Consider the following 14,049-nt stretch of genomic DNA (forward strand, 5'->3'; position numbering starts at 1 on the left):
TAAATTGAGTTTATAAAATGAGTGTGTGTGTGTGTGTTCTTGTTTTTGTGACATATCAGGACACAACTCTGTATAATGACATGGGTATGACACAGGTATTACAAGGAGAGGGTGACTTATGAGGACGTAACCCATGTCCCCATTTTTCAAAACGCTTAGAAATCATACAGAATGAGGTTTTCTGAGAAAGTAAAAATGCACAAAGTTTCCTGTGAGGGTTAGGGTTAGGGGTAGGGTTGGTGAAGGGCCATAGGATATACAGTTTGTACAGTAGCAGTAAACCAACGTAGCAAAAGAACTTTTCTTCCATAAAGGGCTAAATATTTAGCTGCTGTCTTAATTATGCTTTTAGTTACCAGTGAGAGTGCAGTACTCTGTTCATCACATTTCCCTTTTAAATCTAGCAATACTCAGGTTTTTCGCACAGAATCAGCACAGGAGAAAGGTCTACAGGTTGTACGGTTCACCGGCATGTTCACAACTAACCACTGCATTGAAATCTTTGTCTTTCAACCAATTATCCTCAACAGCCTCAGTTTGGAATGACAGAGAAGTGTGTGAAATTTCTGCATTGAAACTTCTAGTCAACTTTGATTCTGTGCCAAAAACGGACATCTAACCCTCATCACAGAGAGAGAGATGCAGGAGAACAGAGACGAAAGGCTTTAATTAACTCTGCAAATAGTTCTTGATGTAAATACACGCAAGTGAATCAATGAACGCACCGGTAAAGCCGTATGCAAACATTCTCTTATGAACCTGTCCGAAGCTGAGATTGACCCAGGATGATCTGAATAATTGGCTCCATTATGAAATGGATTTCAGTTGGGTCTTTGTTTGGCTGTGTGAAAAGGTTGGACCTGAATAACGCTTGACTTAATCTACAGATTCAGTGCACTGGAAATGTTTGCACGTGATATTGTCTAAATCAGCAGAATAAAGGAATAGTTCACCCAAAACTAAAATAAATGAATAAATAAATGGAAAGAAATTCAGTCACCCTCAGGCCAACCAATATATTGATGAGTTTATTTCTTCATCAGATTTGTGTAAATTTATCATTACATCATTTGCGCACCAGTGGATCCTCTGCAGTGAATGGGTGCCGTCAGAACGAGTCCAAACTGCTGATAAAAACACATCCACACCACTCCAGTCCATCAGTTAATATCTTGTGAAATGAAAAGCTACCACTTTTTTTACTTTAAACAGTGACTTCTGGCTATAATGCTATTTCTCGATTTATACTGTAATATTGCTTTCAAGAGTAAAAAAAAAAAAAATCATCTTGTCTGAATCAGGAGAGAAAAATGTGCAGATAAAGCATTGCTTTATGTTGCAGACGGCTAAATGTTAAAATGCCTTGATGGATTTGTTTCTTATAAACATGCAGCTTTTCTCTTCCAAGACATTTATAAATTGACAAGATTGTTGTGGATTATTATGATGTTTTTATCTCTCATTCCGACGGCACCCATTCACTGCAGAACATCCATTGGTGAAGAAGTGATGTGATGTACATTTCTCCAAATCTGTTGCGATGATTAGACAAACTCATCTAATGTACATCTTGTATGGCCTGAGGATGAGTACATTTCCAGCTAATTTTGATCGTTGGGTGAACGATTCCTTTATGGTAAAATATGAAAGTGCTGGATTACTGGCTGGCATCACAGTGGTGGCTTGTTTAGCAAGGAAAGTTACTACGTTATTTTCCTGATATTTCGATTTTCTTTCAAATTGAAACACAGTGTGAAATGTCGGGATCTCATCATGAGGTATACAGAGGCACGAGTCTATAAATCTGGGGTTTATTGGGATTCAGCTGACAGACAGAAAAATGTCTGTGTTTGATAAGATAATAAGTGATGTGTGGAGTGACTTGGAGAGAAGGGCGAGAGCGAGGGAGGAATTCTCCAGAGAGAGCATGGATTTCTAGATATTGCTCTGAATTTAGATCCTCTTCATTTCTCTTCAGTGTCATATGAGTAAACGCCAGTGAGAAAGATGAAAGCTGTGCAAGCAAATACTTATTAAAAATCCCACATTGTTCGTTTTCTAAATCCTGATTGGATGAGTTTCTTTCACCTGTGATGCACATTCTGTATTTACGTTGCTCTGTTGCTTGTTAACATTAAACAGATCTGCATTCATTTCATTTATGAAATCAATTCTAAATGTTTAAGGACATTTTTTTTTTTACATTTTAATAATGATCTGTTGAACAAAAATATAGATTGCATATGTTTGATATATGTTTAAAATAATGTACTTGTTTACATACAAAAGTTTTGTTTCTACTTTTTTAATACTTTAAACTGATCAAAAAGGACAGAAAAGACTTTAATAAGCGATGTTCTTTTAAAAAAAATAAATAATAATAATTCATCAAAGGACCCGAAGAATAATTTGTCACTGTTTCCACAAAAGTTATCAACATTGATAATAATAAGAAATGTTTCCTGAGCAGCAAATCAGCATGTTAGAATGATTTCTGAAGGACATGTGACATGACTGGATTAATGATGCTGAAAATGACAAGAGGGTGCATAAATGATCACACAATTTAATTTTTTGTGTGAACTGTCCCTTTAAGACAATTGCATTTTTTTTTATACCATGCTAAACTGCAGTGAACGGCCTCTCATGGCTTTTTGCTTTATTATAGAAGGACACATTTTAAAATAGAGATTAGAATGGACGATATTGTGTTTCTGATTTGCTTTTGCAATCATGCACATATATTATTGATATAAACTAGCCCCAAAGACTCTTCTTGTCATGCATTCTCCTTTGAGATAATGCGGTAGAGTTTGTCTGAGAAAGTTTCTCAGCACAGAAGCTGTTCTCGCTCCCGTGTGTGTAATAGGGTCTGGGATGATGTGATAACAGCACCCAACACTTCATTATAGAGCACAAAACACACACACACTCACACTTCCATATGTTCCCTAGACCCCCTATCCAGTGCACAAAACCCTTTCTTTCTAGAAACAGGCCAAGTGGAGCGAGAGCTCAAGGGAGGTGTAATTATTCTAACCTTGACATGTAAATGAATGCTAAAGTCCAGCATTACTCTCTGTTCCTGCTGCTTGACTCTCAGGCCAGACTCTTAGTTTTAATCTGAGAGAACACAAGACTGGATTTAACAATCCTGAGCATCTTGATGTTGGGAAAAGAAAAGAAAAAAACTGGATACTGCATCAATCTATCTATCTATCCATCCATCCATCCATCCATCCATCTACACTGTAGGGTCTGATCCTAAGATGCAGCATTTGAAAAGCATGTACTGTATTTACAGTTTTTCTCGGTTGCTTTGGTGCATTTCTCGATTCATCCTTAATATTTGCAAAAAAAGTAAGTGCATTTCTCAAAACAATTCGTACAAACAGCACCACATGATGGATTACCTGCAAAAGCCTGTAACTTACTCAAAATCTTTAGTTCATCTATCAAAAGCAAGTATTTCTGTCGATAAACATATCAGTGCCATCAGAATGCAAGTCCTTGTGTAATTATACACAAACAAGATAGTCAAAATGCTTAGTCAATTTGTCGATATAACAGTGCACAGTCTGGATGACAGTTACTGTATTAAACAGTATGCCATATGCTTATGCATGCCATATATCCATTACAAGAGTACACATTACTGTATGTGGGATATTGACTGAAAGAGACTGGATAGAATTCCAAGTTATACTTTTACTAGTGGTATGACCAAAAAAACAAAACAAAAAAAATTACAAAAAACCTTTACAATGTCATTGTGATATAGAAAAGGGAAAATATGTATGGGCACAAAGATGAAAATAAATTAAATAAGTCCAATGTCAGAATTTGTAACTCTTGTGTTGTCCTCTGTCTATACATTATATGCTTTCCAACTGAAGATCCATGAGATGAACCTTTGAGCTGTTTCAGAGAAATGGTTTATCCTTGGTTTATCATCTACGTTCTCAATACATTTTGAGCAACATTAGTAACTGATAATGTAGGAAACCGCAGATAAATGTGCGTAATCAATTGAATGAATGTACAAAATCGCAATCGCAACTTGTTCAAAAGAATGAGAAACTGGTTTTATGATGTGCACAAGTGACTAGATGATGTGGAGGTTGTACAAGTAGTTTTGAGAATTTCATTTCTGATTTGACAAATGCACCAAAGCGACTGAGAAAAACTGTAATCATTTACATAAAAAGTGTCTGCTAAGATGGCCATTTTGTGCTTTTAAACAAACTCAAATGCAGATTTGTAAGCAGTCAGTACTTCATTTTTCCGATGCTGTAGAAACATGATTACATTTCTTTTTAGTGTTTATTTTAGTATCATCTTCAACATGTACTGTATATCGATTTCTCTTACGTATTTTTCTGCAAGCATTCTTTCTTCTACTTTATTGCAGCTAATGTCCACTTACTCCGAGTGGACGCGTTTTGGTTTTATTCTCTAGTTAGAATAATTGTGAGTGATAGACTCTCTCTTTGTAAGCTGTAGTGGATCTGAGATAATGGCACCAGAGGAACGCTGAACCTCATATGTGTAGTCTTCACACACATTTAATCAACTAGTGGTGTTGTTATCCGACCTGCTGGCTGTGAAGGCATTTCTAATGTCGCTCTGGCTCAGATCACGCTCAATGGTTTCAGCTCAGTCCTGTCAGCTCCCATTACCCAACAATGAGGCGTTTGACCGATCATCTCTGACAGCCTTTGTGCCGGAATATGATACGGATTTGTCCCTGCCTTGCGACTTTGCAGGAGTCTTACTCAAAGCTCTTTACGCGCCACTAGTGGGTAAAGAAGCTCCAGAAGCGGGAGGCTGCGTTCGATTTGATGCTCGGTGCTCAGGCCTCTTTATGGAGAGTGAATTACATTTAGCTGTGTTTCACAGTTGTGAATTCAGTGGGTTAAATAGTGTTTTTCTGACAGGCAGTCTGGTCCTGCACTCGCATCAGGGCTTCATTGTACATAGCATATAGCATCTGTATATATTAGAATAATATCGATTTAACATTTTAATTAAACTAATTACTTGTTGAATTGGAAATAAATAATGTGTTAAAATAATGTAATACTTTTGAATGGTGATAAACAACTCACTGTGTGATGTAGCCTATAGAATGCCGTTGTATGAATAAAATTCTCTTAAATGCCCTGTATGAGTTTCGCCTTATACTGTATTTGTGTCATATGATATAGTTAAAGGGATACTCCCACCCTAAAATGAAAATTTTGTCATTAATCACTTACCCCCAAACCCTTAAAATCTCTGTTCGTCTTCGGAACACAATTTAAGATATTTTGGAAGAAAACGTGGAGGTTTGAGACTGTCCCATTGACTGCCAAGTAAATAACAGTGTCAAGGTCCAGAAAAGGTATGAAAAGTCGTCATCAGAATAGTCCATCTGCCATCAGACGTGCAATCTGGGTTATATGAAGCGACGGGAACACTTTTTGTAAGCAAAGAAAACTAAAATAACGACTTTGTTCAATAATTCCTTTGTCAACAGTCTCCTCTGTGTCACTCCATTTCACCGTATGCTGCGTATGCTCTTGTGTACTCCGCACCACAAGGAGGCACTGTTTTATTTCAAATCAAAGCTAAATACACGTAGAAACAGGGCATCCTTGTGGCACCGGATGACCTAAATATATGCTATGCCTTGATCAACCTGACCATCATCCCATTCCCTCGTTCCCTTCGTCCTCTTTCTACTCTCTGTTCAGTTAACAGTTTCATAGCTTGTTTGTGGCATGGTCCTAGCTAGTGAAAGGTGTTCAGGAAACCTGTATGAAAACAGTCATTAATATTGAATTTTAATTTCGTGACACAGAAATTGTCCTATGAGCAGTTACATATACATTCCAAGAGTATATAGAAGTCTATAGGATTTTTAAAATTTAATCTGGTGGGTCAAAATTATGAGTCTAATCACTTAAAAAGTACAGGAATCAAAAATGCAGATTGATGCTGTAGAGATTGGGAGACATCAGTCTTGATCCAAAGCACACTTTATGCAGAATTTATCAGGAAAAGTTTTACAGTCTGCTATAATTTGCATATTGCACACTCTGTTTTTCCGTGTCTGTCTTAAAGTGATCTGTCTTTGTAATTTAGGGTCATCTTTAGCAAACTCAGCTTGAAACCTTTTGATTTGTGAGGCTACTATCTCATTTTTCAGACCAGACAGAACTGAACAGAGTGAAACCTCATTAGAGAAGGACTTTGAATTAAATTACCTCCCTCAATTAAAGTCCTACTCTCATTAGTTAGCAGCTCTTTAGAGGAAAATAAAGTGCACAGAGGGGAAAAAACGTAAATGGTTCTTAAGTTAAACTAATTGTTCTTAACTGAGGTGCACTCAGTATTTTTTCCTCAATAAAAGTTTTTCAAATGAAAAATTAAGAATGTTTTTGAATTATAATTTTTCAGATGTTGTGCACTCACAAGACTTGAGTCATGTCCAGGCGAATATTACTCACTTCATCACGCTGATTTCACAATCATCAGACAGTCACACTTATGTAATAGGTTAATCATGGCTGACTGCTGGTTGGTTATTTTGTTTTGTTGAATCTCTTGACAACACTTCAAACCAATAAATAAGTGTTATGTTTTGCATTAAGAAAATTTTAATTTTGGCACATTTAAGACAGCACACATTATACATCAAGAATCCTTTATGTATAATGCATTATAAAGAGATTCATAAATGTACAATTTTAATGCATTTTGTCTTTTCATAAATAACTGTAACCAAAGTTAAAATGCATTGGCAACTGAAATTGGTTAATAATCCTGTTTTAGTAATACTTGCTAAATCTGTAACAATGCAGATCAATGTGTTAAAAATACTTTCATGTACATTATCCTTTTTATACATTATATATGAAGGCTTAGTGAAGTGTTACCAAGATATTTTACATTATTGTTACATCTATAAAATACATTATATTATTATTTTCATGACAATTACACCATTTTTTTTTGTAAATATTTTTTTAAATACAATTTAAATAACTGTAAGTAAAATGCAAAACATGCTGTTAGGTACTTAAAGTAGTTTTTGTTATTTTGTTTTGTGTTTTGCATTGATGATGATTATTGTGGAGAATATGTACATTTCCAGAAGCCTTTACGTATTATGCATTGTAAAAAGATTTATAATGTATATTTTAATGCATTTCATATTCTCATAAATAACTGTAACCAAAGATAAAATGCATTATACTTTTTTTTTCAGATTCCTTGTTAGTTTTCCTTGTCCAAAGTTAGTTCTGTGGCATGTTTTAATGCCTCATATTTTCTAAATACAGTAAGTAACAATGAAAAGATAAGTATTATGATTTACTATAGCTGAGGTTACAATTACTCTTGAGATAACTAATTTTATAATGCATTAGATATAAAGAGTTTGACTGGATTATTACCAAGCTATTTTTATTGTAACTTTTTGTAACACACACAAACACACATATAATCTTGATAATATTTGTTTATTCATATATAATTAATTTTTTTTTTCATAAAATAAATTAAGCATAAATAAAAGGCAAAAAAATGCTATAATGTTTTAATACTATTTTTTTTGCACTGGTGATGATAATGATAATTGTGTTAAGCAGTGCTTAATTGTCACGGAAATAATGCCACAATGCGTATCATCATAAATGCATTTATTTGTTTGAGCCAAATAAAATTCCTTATTTTTCCTTGTGAATTTGGTGCTGACATGAAACCCATGCATGTTCTTGATAGTTTTCTTGAAGCTCACCCTGTTTGTTTGGTTGTTAAGGCCTTATGCAGTCAAGTGGTTGTGGAGCTGACGTCTCCTGAGGGAAATGAGGGATATCAGATCAGTTAGATGAGAACCGGAGGCTCCCATGAGCAGAGAAGTGAGAAAACAGCAGCGGGGGGTTGATTTCCTCTGGCCACAGGGTGAAAGTATCACCTCGAGCCAGCAGGAGACAAGTGTCAAGTATGAGGGCTTTCCATGCCTCGCAGCTCTCTCGGGATTGATTGCCTGGATAACAACTGCAGGCCTTACAGAATGACTGAATTATATTATACTATATTAAACTTAATTACAAAAAAAATAAGTTTCTACAATATATTTAGTAGTTTCTTATCAGTGTTGACTGTACATGTGGCAGAAATGTATGGAAAAATCAATCAAAGACATCCTAGTCACGGCAAAAAACAGAGAAACAAATAGAGACATAATTCGTGTAATTAATAGATAATTAGTGTAATAATTTAATAGATAGCCAGTGCAGAGACTGTAAAATTGGGGTAATATGATCATCATTTCTTGACCTGGTAATAGGGCTGGGCGATATGGAGCAAAAAATATATCTCGATATATTTTGCTATATCTCGATATACGATATTTATCTCGATATCTTTACAGGAAAAATAACCCCCCAAAAACTACTGCAAAAACAAATATACCAAATATTACATGTTTAGGGCCCTATGAAACGTTTCATTTTTTTCTTCACCATATGTTTTATTGTTACCTAATTCTGTGTTTTAGCATGTGTAATTATTTAAATGGATAAAAACAACTTAATTAGTTCTTAAAAATTCTACACAAATTCTTACAATAGCCTTATGTGAAATGTTTTTTTCCCTTCAGAAATTAATTTTTCTGGTTATCAAATGAAGGCATAAAACATTCATTTAATTTATCTTTTAATTATTTAAAATTAAGCAAACTTAATTTTTTGGTGAATAAAGGGGATTTACTATTAAAAATAAAACATGGAAGAAATGTTGTGTGATTATTCCTTTAAAAATGATGTTAGTTTCTTTTTAATAGCAGTAGTAGTAGTGGGCTATGTACATTCTGCTGAACAATAGAAATAGATTTCTGGCAAATACTTGTATTTTGACAAACCGTTACAGTATGTGATACTATGATGTGATATATGTTTTATTCAAATCAAACAGTCAGATGCTCATGAAGTGACTCTCAGAGCAGTTCTGGAGATGTTCTTCATGCGTTTACGTCTTGATTTAGTGAGATGACAGAAGCTGAAATCACCACGAGCGTCACGCGCGCTTCCGTGTGTTTAATGAATGAAGACTCGCTTGTGCGCCATTCGTTAACACAGACACGCAGGATTCACATTTAAATAGACCTTTACGGCTTAATATTTCTAGATATTAGTCCATATGGTGATTTGATGTAAGTGCATGACCTACTTTTGATTAATTAATTCAAAATTTGACAAATTCCGTGCCATTCCGCGTTAAACTGTGAATTCCGTTTTTATGACTGAATTCTGCATTGTGGAAATCATTGGGCCATACAGTAGAAATCTGCCTGCTGTTCGCCCGACGTCTGAAAACCGAAGTATCTCCATATAATGGAGCCATGTGTCCTTTTTATTGAGACTTTTTTTTTTTTTTGATTAGTTCTGTACACGCGAGGGGAGGGGGGACTAAAGCAAGGAGGTGGGGGTCGAGCGAGCGGGGGCGAGCACAGCACAGAGAAGACAAACAAGCAAAGCGGCGGAATCAGAATTAAATATAAACAATATATCGATATATAGGATATGTCAAAATCCATATCGTGTTTAAAAAATATCCACCCTAAAATATTTAGATAAATAGTTGAGTATCATCAGCATAACAGTGGAAACTAATCCCGTATTTTAATCTTTCCAAATTGTAAATTTGTTTAATTTAATTGAATTTTATAAATCAATAAATAATTTGTAATAATAATGCAGGTGCATGTTTAATCCTCATATACCATATATATATTGATTTGATTTGATAATGATACTGATTTAAGTTTTATGAACCTTAAAATACACACAGATTGTGTTATGTTCACACTCACACACACACATACACTCACACACACAAACTGATACTGTTTATGTTTCTATAGTATTGGGTAGAAAGCAGTAGAGTGATATCAATGTGATAATATCAGTCTTGAAATTAGATGACAAAAGTGTAACAAGGCATAGGAGAAGGATACACAAAAAAAGAGAAAGCATTAAAATCACTGGAAAAATCAGGTTTTATCCCATCTCCCCGCCAAGATTACTTCACACCCCTACAGACTGCATTTTATTAGCTCCATAACGGATTTATCACTGCCAGCATGATGGTTTAGCTTTTTAAAATCCTTTTTAGTCTTCAAGGTCCACCGTGCCATTGACAACCCACCATGCATCATAATGTGGGACTGGATATATAAACCTCCTAAATTTGCTGTTGGTATATTCATCGAGAGTAAGATCCCATTCCTCTGACGATCTGTTAAGTGACCTCCTTGAGAGCAGGAGAGAGACGGAGGGGTGGAGAGCGACACCGCTGATGATTGCTGTCGTTATAATCTAGTACTAGAGAAAATGAGGCTAATGCAAGTGTCAATCTGCTAAATACATCCACTGGGCTCAATAGCACAGCTGGAGCTCTGGAGCAGAACCCACACACACCGCTCGCCAATGTCCAGTCTTCACCTTTTGTAAAATCAAACCGCTTGTATGTGTCCAGTAAACGCAGCATCAGGATCAAACTGGTTAAGGCAAGTTTTACACTTTCACAGCACATCATAGTGTAGTCCATGTATATATCTGGGTTGTAACCACTATAGACATTGAGGGCAGTTTTGTTATTGCTAGCTGAAACAAATTAAAATATAGTACTGCATATATAAAATATTATATGATAATAATAAATATTAAACAGAAACAAATAAAAATGACAGAGAATGAGGATAACAGAATTAAAACTGAATTGAACACAACTGAAAGCTGAATATATACATAAAACTAATACAAAATATTAGTATATATTATAATATAAGTACTGTAATATTAATAGTATAGAAATAGTCAAAATATTTCATTGTTACATTGTTTGATAAATATTATATATGTACAATTCTAATAACAGTTGTTACCTATCTGTCGGTCACTACGAGTTATGTCGAACGACATATGGGGTCTCACTTGGGAGGCCAATGTTCCCCTGGGCGCTTCGGCTAAAAGAGACAGTTCCTAAAAGAGCAAATCACGGACGATTCGCGTCTTTTTCAAGATGCCGTTAAGTCCGTCTCCTTCTGGATGCGGTCGTTTCCTGTCTTCGGTTAATGGTCACGAGCATTGTCTGCAGTGTCTGAGTGTCCAACACGCTGAGGCTGCGCTTGTGGATGATTCATGCGTCTACTGCCTCGTGGCTGGATGATTGGTTTCTCGGTGTGGGACGCGGCTCACAACTTCGTTCTGCTCCGGTGCCTTTCTTCCTGGAGGTGCATGAAGAGGTGACGAAGTCGTGGACGGCCCCTTTCACGGCTAGAAGCCGCTCGTCTCCCTCTTCCATCCTCACCACCTTCGATGGTGGGGCAGCCAGGCTGCTTCCGCCCTGCATGCCATGGCTAACCTGCAGGTACACCAAGCCAAGGCGCTCAAAGCAATGCACGAGGGTGGTACCGACCCGGGGTTGATGCAGGAGCTGCGCACGGCGACTGACTTCGCCTTACGGGCCACGAAGGTCACGGCGCGGTCCCTCGGGAAGGCAATGTCCATGCTGGTGGTCCAGGAGCGGCATCTCTGGCTGAACCTGGCTGAGATGAAGGACATGGACAAAGCCCGCTTTCTCTATGCTCCCATCTCCCAGGCAGGCCTGTTCAGCGACACTGTCGAGGACTTTGCCCTGCAGTTCTCGGCGGTGCAAAAGCAGACTGAGGCCATCCAACACATCTTGCCCCGACGTGTTCCTCCGGTTGCCACCATTCCGTCGCGGGCAGCGCCTCAGCCTGCTCGTCACCGTGGGCGCCCCCCTGCGTCCTCCACACCAGCTCCACCCCATGCTGAGAGTTCTTCGAGGCAGGCACGTCGAGCCCCGCGCAGGACAGCGGCACCCCCGTGTCACTCCCGGCTGCGAAGTCCTCAAGGAAGTCGACTAAGAGGCCCTGCCTCTCTGGCAGACATCTGTCGAGCTGCGGGCTGGGCAACACCTAACACCTTTGCGAGGTTTTACAACCTCCGTGTAGAGCCAGTTTCTTCCCATGTGTTGGGTAACAGGTAATTGGCGGGAAGGGCTGGCTCGGTGTCAAGCTTGCTGCACCATTCCCACTAACGCGGGGATGTGAGCGCCTTTCTTCTCCCAGTAGAGTTCCCCAGTTGGCGTACCCTGGTCGAGCATCCTCCAGCACCCTTGGCAGTCAGGCTTGGCGGAGCAGTCTGTTGCCAGGCCCAGTGCTGGCGTTAGCATGCCCGGAGTTCCGGTCAGCCCCTGTACTGGGCTAGGTGTTCATATGGCTTGGTTCCCTACGGGTAATCCCATATGTGTATTCTTCCATGGTAAGGTTTCCCTCTTGGCAAACCCGTGTCTTCCCTTGACAGACCCGTTCTGTCAGTCTCTTCCGGCAGCCGTTCCATCCCTACTCCATGGTAGGACCTGCCTCAGAGACCCCTTCCATATTTAGTACTGCCCCCTGGGTCAGTCCACATCAGTATATCCACATGTCACCTCCCTACGGGTAGGATGTGGTCTCCGTAGCGACCTTTTCCTAAGGCTCGCTTCCCCATTGTCTTGCCAGCTGAAAGAACAAATAGGGAAGATTTGAAGCAATCTTCTTCTGAAGGTTGAAATCCCTTCCATTAACTTTATGTAGGCGGAACAGCAGCGTGGCCTTCCCCAGCAGCGATGTACTCACCCTTTGGCCCCTTCGGTACCAAGGTCAGTGAATTTGCGCTGGGGCTTTGGGAAGGTTACGAGCTTAAGCGTAGCTTTTGTGGCACACCAGGGCTTGTCGACAATTGCAGCGCCACAGGGTTGTGACGATGTTCAGGTTGTGGCGTTTTCCATAGGACCCCATATGTCGTTCGACATAACTCGTAGTGACCGACAGATAGGGAAAGTCTTGGTTACGTATGTAACCTTCATTCCCTGATGGAGGGAACGGAGACGTTATGTCCCCATGCCACAACCTTGAACCATTCGCTGTTGCCGGGACACGTTCTTGGCTCCTCAGTGTAAAACCTAATGAGTGAATGCACCTGTCGCCCTATTTATACCCGTTGGCACGGGGAGTGGCTCAGGTATGTTAATCCACTAGTCAATTTTCATTGGCGTTTTCTCTTAAATTCAGAGATGATTGGCCTCCCAAGTGAGACCCCATATGTCATTCGACATAACGTCTCCGTTCCCTCCATCAGGGAACGAGGGTTACGTATGTAACCGAGGCGTTTTTGTTTATATTTTGAATATAGTTAAGTAGATTATGACACTGTTAATTTGGTTGTAGATTCAGATCTTAAAGTCTAATTACCTTCCAAATCACCATTTTTCACTAAGAAAGAATTAAAAATAATAATACATTAATAAATATAATAACAATTATGTTTTTTATATATATTTTTTATTACATTTTTATTATTAAATATGGATATATCTTGATATATAATATATTATATAAAATAATTAAATGGTTAAATAAACATATATATTTATACGATAGATATATATTTATTTGAACAAACCATTCAAATCTGCCACTATAAGTGTAACTTATGTGCTGAACTTCATATATATATATATATATATATATATATATATATATATATATATATATATATGTATATATATATATGTATGTATATATTCTCTTTCTTCTTTAAAACATTGTTTAACTGAATTTACCATTTAATTCTAATTATTGTGAAATTTACTAGTGACCAGTTTCTGAGGGAAAATTGCTTCCAAGTAAATCCTACACTAATTTCTTTGTGAGTGGATTTTTCACAGTCCATTATAGGATTGTCTTCTTTGCGAAGGATGAATGTGAATCCCAAATGAAGGTTTCTTAGAAGGCAGTGTGAAGCTCCGTACTTTTAGAACAACCCCCCAAAAAACTGTGCTGAAGTTAGCTTTAAAATGCATGAAATGTGACCGGGACATGTTCTTGACACAACACTTTTCTCCCAGAGTGTACACCTACTTCCTGTGAGCTGTGTGCACTTCCTGTGACTTCAGTCGTCTCTCCTGCTTAAATGCATGTGTGCATATTATTTG

At 37.9% G+C, this 14,049-nt stretch overlaps 1 protein-coding gene across 2 annotated transcripts in view; it reads left to right on the forward strand.

Annotated features, from left to right (window-relative positions):
- The window catches only part of LOC127965608 (STE20/SPS1-related proline-alanine-rich protein kinase-like), a 53,060-nt gene that overhangs the window by 27,585 nt on the left and 11,426 nt on the right, over nucleotides 1-14,049 (forward strand). The window lies entirely within an intron of this gene.

This window comes from Carassius gibelio, chromosome B9 (genome assembly GCF_023724105.1).
Source record: "Carassius gibelio isolate Cgi1373 ecotype wild population from Czech Republic chromosome B9, carGib1.2-hapl.c, whole genome shotgun sequence".
Lineage (NCBI taxonomy): Eukaryota > Metazoa > Chordata > Actinopteri > Cypriniformes > Cyprinidae > Carassius > Carassius gibelio.